Source organism: Vicia villosa, linkage group LG2, assembly GCF_029867415.1.
Source record: "Vicia villosa cultivar HV-30 ecotype Madison, WI linkage group LG2, Vvil1.0, whole genome shotgun sequence".
Classification (NCBI taxonomy): domain Eukaryota; kingdom Viridiplantae; phylum Streptophyta; class Magnoliopsida; order Fabales; family Fabaceae; genus Vicia; species Vicia villosa.
In genome coordinates this window covers 90,603,530-90,621,455 of record NC_081181.1, presented here as the reverse complement: position 1 = coordinate 90,621,455, position 17,926 = coordinate 90,603,530, and positions in this window count along the sequence as shown.

Sequence of the window (17,926 nt, the reverse complement as noted above, 5' to 3'; positions counted from 1 at the left end):
CTTCTTTCTATGCATTTTTTTGGCTTTTTTTGGTTAAGGAACCCGGGTTCCCAAAAGGGGGAACCGGTTCCTAGGTACGTCTGCCAAGTTTTTATTCCTTGTTAAGGTCTGGAACCCGGGTTCCCAAAAGGGGGAACCGGTTCCTGCGCAACGTACACTTTTTTTTTATTTTTTTTATTTTTTTTATTTATTTTTTTTATTAAATTATTCAAACATGTGATACCTTTTTCTTCTTTTATGTTTCCTTCTCTCTTCTCTATATGTCATAACTCTACTTTTTATGCTTTCTTCCCATTTATCTATGTGTCATAACTTGTCTCTTATTTTGAATTTATTCACTCTATCTCATAACTCATTCTCATTCACTCCATTCAACCTAACTTTGACCTACTTTATTCACATTCAAGCTCATTCAAACTCATTCATCTCACTCTTGTCTACACTATTCATCTTCTTCAACCTTCCTCCCCTATCATTAAACCCCACTAAATCAAGCTTTTACTCCACCAAAATTAAAACCCACTCATCCAATCTCTTATATATACCCTCACACACCCAAAACTCATATTACAAAACTCTCCACAACATCAAATCCGAAAATCCCCTTCTCAAACCCTAACTTTCAAAAAGCTTCATCCATGGCTTCTTCATCAAGAGCATCAAAGGGAAAGAAAAAGGCTAGGAATGATTTCGATGAACAACCTCTTCCAAAGAATCCAAAGCTTAACATTCGGAATAGGCCTCTCTTGATTTCAAAATATGGTAACCTTGAATCCTTTCCTTCTCATAGTTTTATATTTCCGGAAAAACTAAGATATCAAGGGGTTTATGATTTTGTAAGTGATTATGGAAAAATATATCCGGATTTGGTTAAGGAGTTCTATGATAATTTGACTATTGTGTTTGGTAATGATCTATCTAACCTAGAAGAAATTAAGCTCACTTCTTCGGTTCGTAACAAAACTATTAGGATGGATGTTGCTTCTTTTGGTAATTGCTTAGGACTCCCTACTACCGGCCAAGTTTTGGTTGCCGGATATACACCCGAGTGGGAAGGCTTTAGCAAAACACAAAGCTTTTTAGATATGATCCGACCATCCCAAACCGCTACCGTAACTCAACAAAACCCTCTCCCCTCAAAGTTTAACATGTTTGGATCAAACTTTCCGGTTAATGAGAGAATGCTCCATTTCATCATTGCTTATGTTTTGCTCCCAAAACATTCTAATCATTCTCGTGTCAATGAGGTGGAACTTCAAGTGCTTTATGGTGTCAAGAATAACATTCATATCAATTGGGCTGTCACAATGTTGCTCCACATGCATAGGCTTCAACACTTGAGTGGTGGTTTACCTTATAGTAGACCCATTACACATATCATGAAAGCTGCCGGTGTGAACCTTAAGAATCAACCTTCTTTACCTATGACTCCAAGGGAATGTGAGATCAATGACAAAACCGCTCTCAAGAATACCGGTATTGTCTTAGCTTTGGACGGAACTTTTGTTTACAAGGATGATGATGTTCCACCACCCATTCCGGAAGGAGGAGCTACTTTGGATATAGTCTTCAACAAATTGTGCTCTAGCAAAGCATCAATTATCATATGCAAATCTTCAATAAAAGAATGGACTCAAGCAAAGCATCAATTATCATATTAAGGGGGAGCTTTGTCTTAGGGGGAGGAGATCCAAATGTTAAAGAAACATCACCATTCTACCAATTTCAAGTAATTTGTCATCATCAAAAAGGGGGAGAATGTGAAGACAATCTTTCTACAATTTGGTTTTGATGAAGACAAGATTTCAATTGCAAAAGGAATGGATCAATTCATATGAGAGCATAAAGATTCAAGTATTTCAAAAGAGCTTAAACTTCATTGATAAAAAATATTAAGGTATATGATATACAACTCTCTTAATGCATAAACAAGTGTTCTCAAACATTCATACATGTTCCATAATATTTGCAAAACATTAGAAAATCATTCAAGCTTTTAAAAATTAGTTTTTAGTGTTTTTTGCATGTGGGAACCGAGTTCCAGTTTGGAGGAACCGGTTCCCAGTTCCCTCTGCCCAGCAATTTGTTGTTCATCATGTCCAGGAACCGAGTTCCACTTTTTAGGAACCGGTTCCCCAGTTCAAATTTTCAAATTTTTTTAACGTTACAGAAAGGGAACCCGGGTTCTGGTTTAAGGGAACCGGTTCCCACGTGAATTTTTTCAAAAATTCAGATTTCTTTTCTTTCTTCAAAAGGTACCTCTTCATCTTTTACTCTTGCATCCTTCCATACAAAATAACCATTTGTAAAGGTGTCTTAGAGGCTATATATTTCAGATTTTTCAGATTTTATTTTTTACCTCTTTCATTCAAATAATTCAAACAATTCAAGTGTCCATATCTTTCACAAAAATCATTCAAGTGTCCATACTTCATTTTTATTTGAAACTTTGTTCATACAACTTTCACTCAAATATCAAAGTTTCATATCATACATCCATTGAACACTTGTTTATCATTCAAAGAATTGTATGCTTGAAAGGGAAGATCAATCCAAGATTGATATATTATTCATCTTCATAAATTCTTGTATCATTCAAAAATTATTTCTCCTTACTATCCAGGATTGTTGGAAGTAAGTGTTGTGTTTGAAGAGGATTGTTCTTCATTCACATTAGTGTTGTTTTGGTCTTAAAGGTGTTAAGAACCTTTGATCACCCTATAGGTTAGATAGTAGGCATAGGCTTGTACAATAATTCTAACTATAGTGAAATCTCTTTCGTGTTTGAAAGGGGACTGGAGTACTCTCGGATTGTGAGGGGAACCAGTATATATCGTTGTGTTCTTTATCTTTTCGCTTTTACCGCTTTCATTACCATTACCAAGAAAAAGATAAAAACCATCAAAAGCCTTCAAACACTTAACCAAAATTTTAGTAAAGACATTCTCATAAAACCGATTATTTTTGAAAACCTAATTCACCCCCCCTCTTAGGCACATCTGATACTTACACAACCCTCCACCAAGCCAGATCCAGCAGCCCAGATTTAGTTCTCTATACCATGCACCCTAGTGACAATCATACCAAATCAAAACCCTAATAAACTAAATTAATTTTAATTAATTATATGTTTTAATGAATTCTTTTTAATATATTATTTATATAATAATTATTATTTTTTATAAATAGATTATTATATGATATTTATATTAAAAGTTCTAATTTGTTGTTCGTGCCGATTAAATCAATTAATCGCTATGGTCAACAATAATTTTTAATTAAAATGCTATTTAATTAAAAATGCAAATTAATTTTTATTTGGTTAAATGGTTGCAATTATTTTATTGATTGTGATGATTAACCCCTCCTTTTTCTAACTTTAATTCGTTATTCTTTTTAATCGAATCAATCGATTACAAGGGGTAACGATGCAAACTAATTATTAAAAATTATTAAAAATATCCCAATTCGTTATTAGTAATAATCAAATCAATTGATTAAAATTGGTAACGGTGCAACTTCAAATCTTTTAACTATGGCGATTGAATCTATTGATCGTTGCGGTTAATAGTGCTAAATTAAACTCGGGTTGTACGCCCAAACCTCAAAAACGCTTTTCAAACCTTTCAAAACTACAAATTTCAAACTATGGATTTTCATCCTCATTCAAAACTACGATAGGCCATTCAAAAAGCCTTCAAACCATCTCAAATCAAATTTCAACTCTAAGGGCATACAACCCTTCCCCGAACTACGTTGACTCTGATTCTCCATAAGGAGATACGTAGGCACTTGGATAACCAAGGCGAGTCCCCTTCCCCACAAATCTCATTTTTTCCCGATTTTACTTCTTTATCTTAATAATTTGCCATTTACCCTATTAACTCTCTGTTACCTTTCTTTATGATTAGCCATAAACATTAACCATATAGTGCAAACCTTGGGAAAGGGTTGAGGGTGCCTAACACCTTCCCTCGACCTGAATATAGTATCTTATCCTGAATCTCAGTAATTGTGTAAAGGTTTCCTATTCGCCTTGGTAGAATAGGTGGCGACTCTAATCTTTAATTTTTAGGGCGGGTTGCTACAGTTGGCGACTCTGCTGGGGACAACTTAAAAGGTGAATACTATGCTCCTATAGGTTATAGGTTTTGGCAGGGTTTAGATTTGGCAACTTTTTTTTTAGGGTTTGGCTAACGTGCCTTTTTCAGGGTTTGTAATTATTTTTATTTTTATTTTTTTAAATTTTGTTTATTTATTTATTTTTATTTAAAAATATTTAATTATTTAGGATATGTTTATATCTAATCGCTTATGTGAATATATTTATATTTTATTGCCTGTTATATTTTTATATGCACTGCTGGATATTATGTCGTGTTAAAACCCTAAGTGTGGGAGTTAACTTTGAGATCAATAGGGGACATGAATCGCCTACGAGTCTCATTGATAACTCCACTCGGAGTGGGTTGAGTATTCGGAAATGTCCAAAATGAGGCTTGACTTTGTTGAGGGCAGGACTGGATACTTGGCTGATCTCTCCGAGAACCTACCCCAAAAATTCGAACCTCATGGATAAAATGAGTTGTTCTAAAATCCGAAGAGACAAAAAGTCTCGGAGGCTACGAACAACCCCATGAGACCTTCTAGAAACCCCCTATAAAAAGGTTGGCTCCCAAGAGCCGCTACGTCGAACCTATGAACTTATGTGATTATATGATATATGTATATATATGTGTTGATCATTATTTTTTTTATTATTCCTTTTTCCATTCATCATACATCATGGGCATTCTTGCATCATATTTTGTTCAAAAAAGAAAAAGAAAAAAGGATATCATGCATATCATGCATGGCATACACATCATGTTCATGGCATTAAGAGAAGAGTTCTCTTCTATCTCCAGAACAAGGGACCATTGGGAAGGATAACCTAACATCCCGACCATATTATCAAACAAGATTTCAGCAGAAGAAATCGATGGATCAACTGGAACAGAATCAAGCCGCTCTTCGTGAGGAGGTGGATCAACTGAAGGTTAGTATGGAAGAAGTTAAAGGAGGTATGACTCAGATGCTAGGATTCATGAAGGCCCTCCTGGATAAACAAGAAAAAGCAAAAGAGGTTCAGTCTGGGGATACCCTGGTTCAGGATGAGATCCCTAACGACGAAAACCCGCTGCTAGGATTTGTTTCAGGCTTTGGCCCAGCTAAGGACAAATCTCAGGCCCGATCTATCAGGAGAGCTATCCTGTTCCAAGAGAAAGGAGAGACCTCCCAAGAAGGATTTGTCCCCACTCCATAAACGAAAGGGACAACTCGCACAGTTCGCATTCCTGCTAGCAATGTCCCTAGGGATGATGATTACCTGGATCTACAATACGGAGTGCAAGAGGTGGACAACACAGACCAAGCACCTCAGACGCAACAGTCTAATCCCAACTCTAGGGAAGACTCCAAGGATAGTGAACAAATCAAGGCACTAGAAGAGAGACTAAAAGTGGTAGAAGGATACGATGTCTTCGACGTGGATACCTTCGAAATGAGCTTAGTCTCAGACTTGATTATCCCACATAAATTCAAGATTCCAGACTTCGAAAAATACAAAGGGCTCACATGTCCGAGAAATCACTTGCGCATGTATGTGCGAAAAATGGCTGCTTATGCTCACGATCAAAAGCTGATGATACACTTCTTCCAAGAGAGTTTAAGCGGAGCATCTATTGACTGGTATATGCAACTGGAGAAATCCTATATCAGAAGCTGGAATGATCTGGCTAACACATTCTTGAAGCAGTACAAGTACAACTTGGACATGGCACCCAATCGGATGCAATTACAAAACATGTCATAGAAGAAGGATGAATCATTCAAAGAGTATGCCCAAAGGTGGAGGGAAATGTCTTCTCGAGTCCAACCTCCCCTAATGGAAAAAGAACTGGTGGACATATTTATGAGCACTTTGCAAGGACCGTACTACGACAAGATGGTCGGAAGCACATCTTCAGGGTTCTCGGACTTGGTAGTCATTGGTGAGAGAATTGAAGATGGAATCAAAAATGGGAAGATACAAGGGGCACCCTCAAGTTCCTATCACACAAAGAAGTCGTATGACGGAAAAAAGGAATCCAACACTGTGGGGGCAATCATGGGTAATCAGACCCCAGTATCGCAGCAAAGGGATCAACAAAAGCAACAGGGTGGCCAACGTACCTGGAGGCCCAAGCCAAAACGATCGTTCACCCCGTTGTACATGCCACTGTCTCAAGCTTTGCAACGTTTGCTCAGTCAGAACTTGGTAACTCTGCTACCTCCATACTCAGCTCCAGCTAACCCCGCTCCTGGGTACAAGCATCATGCTAGGTGCGCTTATCATTCAGATAGTCCTGGCCATGATACAGAGGATTGTGGGCCATTGAAGCACAAGATCTAAGATTTGATTGAAGAAGGGCTCATTGAGTTCGAAGATCCTCGCAAGTCTAGTACCATAGGTGGCTAGAAGGAGGATTTCTTAGATCATTAGTTTTGTTTTCATTCGCAATTTCTTTCCGTTTGTTTAAACATTAGTCTTACGACATATGCTGTGTACTTTACAATAATCATTAATGCATTGCTTACGTTTGTCTTGATTTACTCCTAGTGTTCTCACTATATTTAAAACTGTGTTTTACTCGGTTTTCTCATTTGTGATATTCAACTCTCGTTAAAAGTCGTACACCTTTAGAGGGAGAATGACGAAAACGATACCACAATTTCATACACTACGCTTTCGAACAGACCGTGTTGACGATGTACAGGCATTGTTTCAATTCCTAAATAACGGAGATATAAGGATGTTAGTCCCTCGTCAACCCCTTTGAGCCTAAAGAAGTAGGAGTTTTCCTTCATATAAAATAAAACCCTTCATGCATAACCTGGGGTAGGGTAGCTGCTCAGTTAACTTAATTATTCCAAGTTGTTCCTTTAAACATAAGCACCGATGGTTCCCCGTCATCATTAAGTCCGGCAGTCAATATCCGCAAAGAAAAAGAAAGCAATGCAAGGGCCTGCTAAGTCGAAACCTATTAAGGAGACTTAGGCAAAATTGGGACATCCCGCTGACTGTAGTTTTAAAACGAACAGTTCAGGCAAAAGTTAGGGATAACGAAGTCGAAAAGAGGTCACTATATACCTTCGACAAAAGGAAAGATATTACAAAAAAGGAGAATGACTGCCTTTGCAGATAAACCTTTGGTTTTTGAACCATCATAAAAGTCAATGTCATAATTCCCCAAATTCTTTTGGAGACTAAACGCATAGTTAACTGAGCATAGGACTGGAGAACATCACGAAGATTGGGATGTGTACAAATAAACTTTGAGCCACTATCCTTTGTTTCTTAAAACCGTGAACCAGGCCACGTTACAACCCTTAAAAGTCCTAACTGAAGCATGGTTAGTTCGAAAGCATGCTTTTACCAAAGGTATCCCGACTCCTTAAGGTCTACTATAACTTTTGAGTTGATATCACTTTCTTACAAAAAAAAACTTCGTTTTACTTAAAAAAATGTTTTTAAACTTTCAAGACAGACATATGCATTCGCATCTTATGAATTTCATTATAAAGTACACTTGTCTATGTGTATTCAGATGTTCAAACATCAGGGAGAAGTTGCATGGGGCATGGCTTATGGCTAAAAATCCTACTGACTGACGAAGTAGCCTTAAAAACTCGTCAAAAGAAGAAACACCCCTTACGCATGACTGGGATGGCTAATGTGTACACTTGGCATAACTTGTCATTATACCATTTACATGGGGAAAATCTAATCAAGATCCATAGAATCTCTTAAAGACGCTGAATAGCCCATGGGGCAAGCCCATTACCTGGGGGCACGTTGCAAAGATCACTCAGTATCAGATGATGTTAATGCCACTCTCACATCCTTTCCAGGAACCTCTATAGGATATTTCTCAATCTGTCCATATAATCTTCTTTAAGACATATTCAAATAATTCTTACCCTTTCTAGGAGCCTTTTTCAGACAATCTTTTAAAGACCCACCTTCTTATCCTTCATATTTTCAAACCCTTTCAGACAGTCTTCTCTAAGACATATCCCTCTCTAAGAACCTTTTCTAGGTAATCTTCTGTAAGACATCTCTTAACTTTTTTCAGTTAGTCTTTTAAGACATATTCAAACTTCTCTTATGCTTTCAAGAACCTTGTCAAAACTTTGTCTAAAGTACAGAGTCTTCTCTAAGACATTTCACCATCCTTTCTAGGGTGATCTTCTTCAAGATGTTTTTCCTAAGTTTGTTTAAAACCCCACATTCCTTAAAGCGGTCTTTATCCTCTATAGGAATATTTTTGACCCTCTGCACAAACACATCCCTTTGAGCTTTGTTTAAAGCGCAATCTTGTTTAAGACAAATTCCCATTCTTCCCAAGGACCTCTTCAGGTAGTCTTATAGAAGACATCATCTCATTCTGAGTACTCAGCAAATCACCGTCTGTCGGACGCGACTGAAACGCATGACTCACTCTGAAAGGCATCTGCTTCACATTCAAGTCAACACTTAGCACCAAGGAGACCTCGAAACTGGTTTAACCAAAGGCAATCACTTCTGATAAGGACTCTTGAATGGGGAAACCACATCCAGAGGGTTTTCCTAAAAAAGAGGGGCATACAATCAAGGATCCTATTGACTAGGGGCATATCTTTCGAGAATTCAAACACTGGGGCAATGCATATCAGGCAAGACATGGTGAAAACTCGAGTTCTCTCTAAAGGTCCTTCATTCAGGTTAAGGGGCATGTTTCAAAATTTCTGATATTCGGGAAGTCACACTAGTATCACACAAGGAGCATTCTTGCGTAATTGATCTCCCTATGCCTGTACTATTTACGTCCCGCAGTGTGGGACCGGCATACATGCATAATTCTCAGTTATTTTGAGAATCTCATTACATGACACATGCATCATGACATTGCATAAAACTAACACTGCCTTTTCAGGTCACTTCATCATTAAGAGGATGTTATCATCAAATTATAGCGCAAATACGATCGTATCAACGATTCAATCTTAACAGATACAATTCTAATACCTCATTCCAAGTCTTTCTTCAAAGATAATCCAGAAGCAATTAAAGAATTTCTTACCTCTCCAGGTAGTCTTGTCCAAGACAATTATCCTAATCTTTCCAAGCAGTCTTGTGTAAGACGTATCCTGACCTTTTCTAGGTAGTTTTGTTTAAAATGTCCCACGACCTTTATAGGAACCTTTCTAGGCAGTTTTGTTTAAAACGTCTTATGTCCTTTATAGGAACCTTTCTATGTAGTTTTGTTTAAAACATATCATTCCCTTTATAGGAACCTTTCTAGGTAGTTTTGTTTAAAACATATCGTTCCCTTTATAGGAATCTTTCTAGATAGTTTTGTTTAAAACGTATCGTTCCCTTTATAGGAACCTCTCTAGGTAAGTCTTGTTTAAGATATCCTGTATCCTATCTAAGAGCCTTTCCATGTGAGTCCTGTTTAAGACGTACCATAACCTGTCTAGGTAGTCCTGTTTAAGACGTTTCATATCTTTTTAGGAGCCTTTCTAGGTGAGTCTTATTTAAGACATATCATGCCTTTCTAGGTAGCCTTCCTAAAATGCTTATCCAATCTTTTCTAAGACACACTTAGTCCTTTTAAAGAACTCCTCAGTTAGTCTTTTCCAAGACATTCTTCCTAAGCATTGTTCAAAGCCTAAGCTTCTTCGCATCAACCTTCGATATACCCTATTTAGGAACCTCTTCAGGTAGTCTTATGTAGGACATTACTTCCTCTCTCCTCAGATACAATAAAATGATCCAGGTCTGAAAAACATATGCTTTAGACAAGTACCCTGCCAGGCAAATAGGTGGCATCTATAAGCCCATATCCCACAGAACTCCTTCCCTACGCAAGCAAATTTCAGGGCATTTCAGTGTCCAATCATCTTCTACCTCTTCAGGTTCAAGAAGATTGAACAGAGGCAACTGTCATACCCCAAAATTTGCCTTCCATATTCCATTCACAATGATTCAAAGTTCAAGATTCAAATCCAAAGCCTTGCTCACTCAGTGATCCAGATAACCCACAGTCAACTGGTTTGACCTAAAAGTCAACCATGATCAAAGCACAATAAAAAAACTCTCAATTTTAGGTCAACATAAAGTGAATAAGATTATAACCATCATTGGATCAAAGATTGATCATGATTCCATTAATAGAAACTCAGAGATGAACAAATACAAAAAGGTTCAAATTAGGGTTTCTTAGAAGAAAGTCAACCCAACTTTGACTGGGCATAACTCTCACATGGAACATCAAATATTCCCCACTCAAAGCCTATTTTGAAGGAAATTGGATTCTCTACAACTTTGTCTCTCACAAGCCAAGGCAAGAAATGTTTCATTTGAGAGGTATGATGCAAAAGATTACAGGTCATTTTCAGGCATCCTTCAAAAGCAGTTTTTTCCCAAAGAGGATATGATCAAGATAAAAGCTCCAAATGAAAAATACATTCCAAAGTGGCTTATAGAGGACCTCTTGAGGTTTCCAAAAAGTCTTAGAACTCCCTCATAGCTTAAAAATTGAGTGAGATATGATTGATCAAAGTTGGGTGATTTTTGGAGGCAAAATGTGAAAAAAGAAGGTTCAAATTGAGAAACTTTGCAAATGGGCCTATGGTTTTTTGATGCAATCTTGGTCCACAAGTCAATAGCATGCCCAAAATCATTTTCCACGAAATTTAGCATTATATTTGATTTAATATGATTTTTTATTTCATTTTAATGATTTAATTAAGATAAAAATCAAATATTTTGGTAAGGGAGGTATATTGATTGTTGCCAATCAATACTAATGACAAAATATATTGCAATTTTCGTGCACAACTTGATTGGAAGGAGATTGACATAATTTTGGCCAAAATAGAAACTTGTGATTCAAGAATAAAATCAAATTTCACAAAGTGGCAAGATTGGATTCAAGTGAGGTTTTGGACAAATCTTTAACCTAATTCTATTCTTCTATAAGTACTGAACACAAGGCACAAGGATAAGGGTTGGAAATTCTGGAAAAAAAAGAGCACGTTCAAGAACACAAAATCTTCCAAAACTCAATTTCGGTTTGGGGGATTGGAGGGGTTTCAGAGAGATTTAAGTGTTGCTACACGTTCCTTGGAGGCTTCTGAATCGATTGGGATACTCACACGACATCAACAACCCCAGAAAACTCTCCGTTTAACTCAGGTATGTCGCTCTGAAACTTTGATCGATCAGAGTAATTCATGCACTACCATTAAAAATTGATGGCATATTTTGGTTAATGATGTTGCTATGATCGTTTCTGGGCTAAAAATTTGAAGTTTGCACGCTTAAAACATAATCGGCCATTGAAGACCAAACAAAGCTTTTTAGGGTTTTAATTGGGGTTTTTGTGTAGGGTCAAAATTGGGTTAAAATAATGGTATGAATGGGTTCGTATGATGAAAACGAGGGGTTTAAGGTAGGTGCGAAACATTTATGTGCAGGCATGTCGTGTTCGTTATTTTTGTGGTGCATAGGCTGCGAAACAAACTTGCAGCGAATCCGTAGCAAAATCGTAGCTGGTTCTGCAGGAATTTACAGATGTAATGGGGAAGACGAGTGCGTGGCATCATGCTATTCGTTGATTCGAATTTGCGCGCCTCTTTTTTGGCTAGCTGGCAACGATTGTATATATTCCTTGTTACCCATGCTATTAACAACTAACTGAGTTAGTTGAAGTGGTAAGGTGCGTGTGGTGGTCACTCTAGGGTCCAGGGTTCGATCCCCGGCCCTTTACATATTTTTTCTGAATTTCCAACTTCTGATCATATGCACCTGTAGCCTTAGGGCATACCATTAACCCTCATGATCTGACCCTCAACCCTCCACCAAGCCAGATCCAGCAGCCCAGATTTAGTTCTCTATACCATGCACCCTAGTGACAATCATACCAAATCAAAACCCTAATAAACTAAATTAATTTTAATTAATTATATGTTTTAATTAATTCTTTTTAATATATTATTTATATAATAATAATTATTTTTTATAAATAGATTATTATATGATATTTATATTAAAAGTTCTAATTTGTTGTTCGTGCCGATTAAATCAATTAATCGCTATGGTCAACAATAATTTTTAATTAAAATGCTATTTAATTAAAAATGCAAATTAATTTTATTTGGTTAAATGGTTGCAATTATTTTATTGATTGTGATGATTAACCCCTCCTTTTTCTAACTTTAATTCGTTATTCTTTTTAATCGAATCAATCGATTACGAGGGGTAACGATGCAAACTAATTATTAAAAATTATTAAAAATATCCCAATTCGTTATTAGTAATAATCAAATCAATTGATTAAAATTGGTAACGGTGCAACTTCAAATCTTTTACCTATGGCGATTGAATCTATTGATCGTTGCGGTTAATAGTGCTAAATTAAACTCGGGTTGTACGCCCAAACCTCAAAAATGCTTTTAAAACCTTTCAAAACCACAAGTTTCAAACTACGGATTTTCATCCTCATTCAAAACTACGATAGGCCATTCAAAAAGCCTTCAAACCATCTAAAATCAAATTTCAACGCTAAGGGCGTACAACCCTTCCCCGAACTACGTTGACTCTGATTCTCCATAAGGAGATACGTAGGCACTTGGATAACCAAGGCGAGTCCCCTTCCCCACAAATCTCATTTTTTTCTCGATTTTACTTCTTTATCTTAATAATTTGCCATTTACCCTATTAACTATCTGTTACCTTTATTTATGATTAGCCATAAACATTAACCCTATAGTGCAAACCTTGGGAAAGGGTTGAGGGTGCCTAACACCTTCCCTCGACCTGAATATAGTATCTTATCCTGAATCTCAGTAATTGTGTAAAGGTTTCCTATTCGCCTTGGTAGAATAGGTGGCGACTCTAATCTTTAATTTTTAGGGCGGGTTGCTACACACCAATCACGTGATTATGTTCAGTTATGTTATCTTATAAAATTACGTGATGCTAATTCAATTAATAAGTTGCACTCCCTAGAATTACTAACCACGCAGTTTAATATAAACAGTAATACGGGGAAGAGAAATTGTAACCAGCGGAGGAGAGGGGAATTGAAACCAGCGGGATAAAATAAATGGGTTTGAAACAAGTAATAATTGAGTACGGGGTTTCGGGTTACCAATGTTCGTAGCTTTGGCAACTTGACAAACCCTGAAGAGGTAAAAAATAAACAAAAATAGGGTGAGTGCATTTATCGGTTCAGGGGCAAACGAACATTAACCCTAAAGTAAGAAGATAAAGAATTTAAGAATGAATAAATAAATGAAAGATACTTAGCTTTGCCTTTGATCTGATATGGTTGGCGATCGGAGGGAAGCCTCGGAGGTAACCCTAAAAAATTGCAAAGGCGGAAGAAAATAGAAGGAGGAGTGAGTGTATGAATAGTTCAAAAAATATAAAAGGGTAAACCCTAAAATCAAAAGGAAACCAAATAGACTTTGAAAATAAAAGAATCGGATACTTAGCTTCGTATTTGACGTGGCGCGTAGTCGGAAGGCACTTGAAGGATAACCCTGAAAAGGCATAGGAAAATAAAACATATTCAGTGTAGGGCAAACCATAATTAGGATTCAAATTGAGTGTAATGGCAAATTGATTTAATTAATTATTGGTCTTGCGACCTAATTAATTAAATCGGGATAAAAAAAATTAAATCGAGTGTAAACATAATTTTAGTAATTTTTTGGAATTAAAATACAATAAGTACGAATTTTTGGAATATATGAGCAATTTAAATATTAAATAAAAGGAGAATAAATAATTATATAATTAAAATAATAAATATTGAATGTATAAAATAAATGAATTAAAAGAAATAAATAATAAATAAATAAATAGAAAACATAAAAGAAAATTATTTAAAGGATATACATTTATTAAAGAAAATAAATAAAAATAAATGTTGTTTTTAATAAAAAGGGTTTTAAAAATAATATATATAGTTTTTTATAAATAAAAGAAACAAATAAATAAATATAAAAATAAATAAGCATTATGCAATAAAAAAGAAAAAAAATTAGAATCTTCTTAGCTTTTAGTCCATGCAGCGCACGCGTGGAGGATCATGGTGGGTATGCAGATCCTGGTACGTTGGATTGGATGGGTTGAAGATCAAGTGGCTGGCAGACGAGGATGCACCGTTCTTGAGTGAACCAAACCGTACCGGATCCAAAGACTCCTCATAAATGCGCGCGCTCTATTCTGTTTGAATCAGCCAATGGCATGACGACACGAAGTCGTCTTCTCCATCAACGTCTGCAACTCCTGCTAGGATTTAGCTACGGTTTTTGGCTCGTAGCGTTTGAACCTGCAAATCACCAAAATACATATGTGCAACAGAAATTTGTCGCGAGGGTACCCGCGTGTTCGTCCAAGGTTCCTAAACACGATAGGCTTCATAGTTTCGTCTGATTTTACTCAGAGAGAAAAACCCCAAATCGAAGGTAATAACCCTAACCATAGTGGTACGTTTATCATAGCACAGAAACCTAATTAATGCTCCAGAATCCATTAATACTTCACAAAAAACACATATACGCAAACAAAAATAGTTAACGATGTATGAATGAGAGTAATCGAGTGATTTTAAGATGATGCAAACCGTGATGAATTGGTGAGCGTTTGTAATGCTTCAAGGCCTTTGATCGGTTGGGATAGCTTCCTGAGACTCCAAGGAAGATGTCTGGATCCACAGGAATCTTTGAAACGTGCTGCACTTGTGAATTCAAGTTTGAATTTTGGCTTTGAACTTTAATGGCTCGGTTAGGGTTCTTGGTGCAGAACTTTTTTTCTCAAGGGTTTGGTTGTGTTATGTATTTATAGGAGAATGTTTTAGGTTAGTTATTTTGGAAAAAATCTCATTCAATCTTTGATTTGCAAATTTGAAAAATATGGCACATGAATGTTTCTATTTTAATCCAATTTTCAATCTTTCTTACACCAATCTTGCTTGCACGAAATTATATTGATACTTTGGTGTAAATATAGATTGGATTTGATTGGAGAGAGATCCTTACCAAAATATTTGATTTTCATGATTTATATAAATTAATTATCATATTTAAATGATCAAAATAAATTATATAAAATCAATAAAAGCCAAAATTTCGTGGGGATTAGGTTTGAGGCCTTAGATGACTTGTGGATCAAGATTGAATAAAAATAACTTGGGCCCATTTGCAAAAATATCCAAATTCTTTCACATTTTTCCCTCCAAAATAGCCCAACTTTGACAAGGTCTACCTCTCTCAATTTTTGAGGTATGGGAGTGTTCTAGGACTTTTTAGAAACCTTAGAGAGTCCACTAACCAGTGTCTTTGGTCTCACATCAAAATTATTTTCCATGCTCCTTGTATGTCCTTTTGAAAACAATGACTTTTTATTGATTTTTGAAAAGGACCTATAATGTTTTAGTCCCTATCTCTTGAATGAAGCATTTTTAGACTTGGCATGTGAGAAACAAAGTTGTAGAGAATCAAATTTCCTTCAAAATAAGCTTTGGATGGAAAATTTCTGATGTTCCATGTGTGAGTTATGGCTGGTCAAAGTTCAGTTGACTTTCTCCTATACAAACCCTAATTTAGAAACTTTTGGATTTGTTGATTTCTGACCTCTCCTTGACGAACCATGATCAATTATTGATCAAATGGTGAATGACACTTCCATGGAAGGATGTTGACAAAAAAATCAGGAGTTTTGACTCTATTTTGACCCCAGTTGACTTTCAGGTCAACCTAGTCGACTGTTGACTTTCTGAACGTTTGAATGACCAATCTTTTAAACTGAGACTTGATACTTGTCATAGAGGTAATGTGAGATGTTTTGAGCCATATGGGATGCCTTGGAGCTATTGATTCATTGATTTTCCTTTGAACAAACCAAACCCTAGTTTCTGAGCCTTGTATAGGAGAATGTGTCTTGGAGCTTTATGTATTGATTTGAATTTGTATAAGAGAAATAGTATGGGCAAATTTTGGGGTATGACAGCTGCCCCTGTTCAATTTTCTTAAACCTGAAGATGTAGACTGGCATGTGTGCCTGTCGGAATCTGAGGGTAGAAGAGGATTGAACACTAGAATACCCAGAAATTTGCCCTTGCTGAAGTATGGACCTTTGTCGAAGATGGGCTTAAAGATGCCATCCAGGCCTCGAGAAAAAGTCTATTGGAGATGGGCTTAAAGATGCCATCCAGGTGTTTGGAGAAGATGTATGATTGAGATGGACTTGATAGACTTGAGAGTCAGAATACGTCGTACGTTAGACTGTATCTGAAGGTTATAATTAAGATGAGTCATACGTTAGACTGAATCTACGGTATTGAGAAGTATTTGTTGGAGATTGGTCGTGTCAGCACCGTTCGTGATGATAGAATTAGATCTTCGAATGTCGATCGTGTCAGCACCGTTCGTAGTAACTGAATTAGATCTTGGATTGTTTCTGAATTGTGTCTTGAATGAGTGTCAAAAGATGAGAGTTGTAAGAATGTTCCATAAGTCTGGGGGTCATGCTTCCAGAATGTGCATCTGTTTGGAATTTTCAGAATGTCTGGGGTTCAAGCTTCTGGAATGTATATCTGTTAAGAATGTTTCAGAAGTCTGGGGGTCATGCTTCCAGAATGTGCATCTGATTGGAATTTTCAGAATGTCCAGGGTTCGAGCTTCCGGAATGTATATCTGATAAGAATGTTTCAGAAGTCTGGGGGTCATGCTTCCAGAATGTGCATCTGATTGGAATTTCAGAATGTCCGGGGTTCGAGCTTCCAGAATGTATATCTGATAAGAATGTTTCAGAAGTCTGGGGGTCATGCTTCCAGAATGTGCATCTGATTGGAATTTTCAGAATGTCCGGGGGTCGAGCTTCGGGAATGTATATCTGATAAGATCGATTTGTTGATGATATTCGTCTGCTTGGGAACTTACCTGAAAGACAAAGTTAGCAGCATGCAATGCCATGATGCATGTATTTATGTGACGAGTCTTTCAAAATTGTTATGTATGAATTTATTATGAGGTAATGTATGCGATGTATGAATATATGATGTATGACTTATGCTATTTAGAGTTTTTTGAGAAGATAAATCTCTGTATCATTGTGATTTTGATGTTTGATCTTGTCTTGGAGATGCCCAGCTGGAGATTTATGATCTTTGCTTGATGCACCCTGATTGGGAATAAAAGATATTAGTGAACCATGTTTGGAGAAGAGCGAAGTGTTGAGAAACTGGTAGTGTTGAAGATGTAAACTCTGTTGGAGCCATGTCTTTGTCGGGACGAGAACATTTGAAGATATCTTCTTAATGATTACTCTGTGGGGATGTGATTTTGTGAAACCGGCTTTGTGGGGAGACATGGATGTCTTGAAAGTTGCCCCAAGTATTATAGTAACTACCATTCATGGATTTGATTAGAACATACCACTGAGTATTGATCAAGATGTCAGACCGGACTTGCATAGATTTGCCCCTGTTAGCAGGAACTTTGGAAAGATTTGTTAGAACAAGATTTGTTCTGATCAATATTCTTAGTTTTGATGATAACAAGGATATGAATTTTGTGTGAGATAATGTGGTACTCTAATACACTGCAATTTCCCTTTTCAGGAAATATATAAAGAGTATGCACAAATCAGCGCTCAGAAGCTTTGACTCAGAAGGTTCAGCATGCAACATCAGAACATGGTCTGGCAAGACATCAGAAGATGGTCAAGCAGAATCAGAACATGGGTCTATGGAAGCATCAGAAGAACTTGAGATCAGAAGCAGAAGCACTGAAGTTCTCATGGTATCACGCTCAGAAGCCCTTCAAGGTCAGAAGACAAGAAGATGCT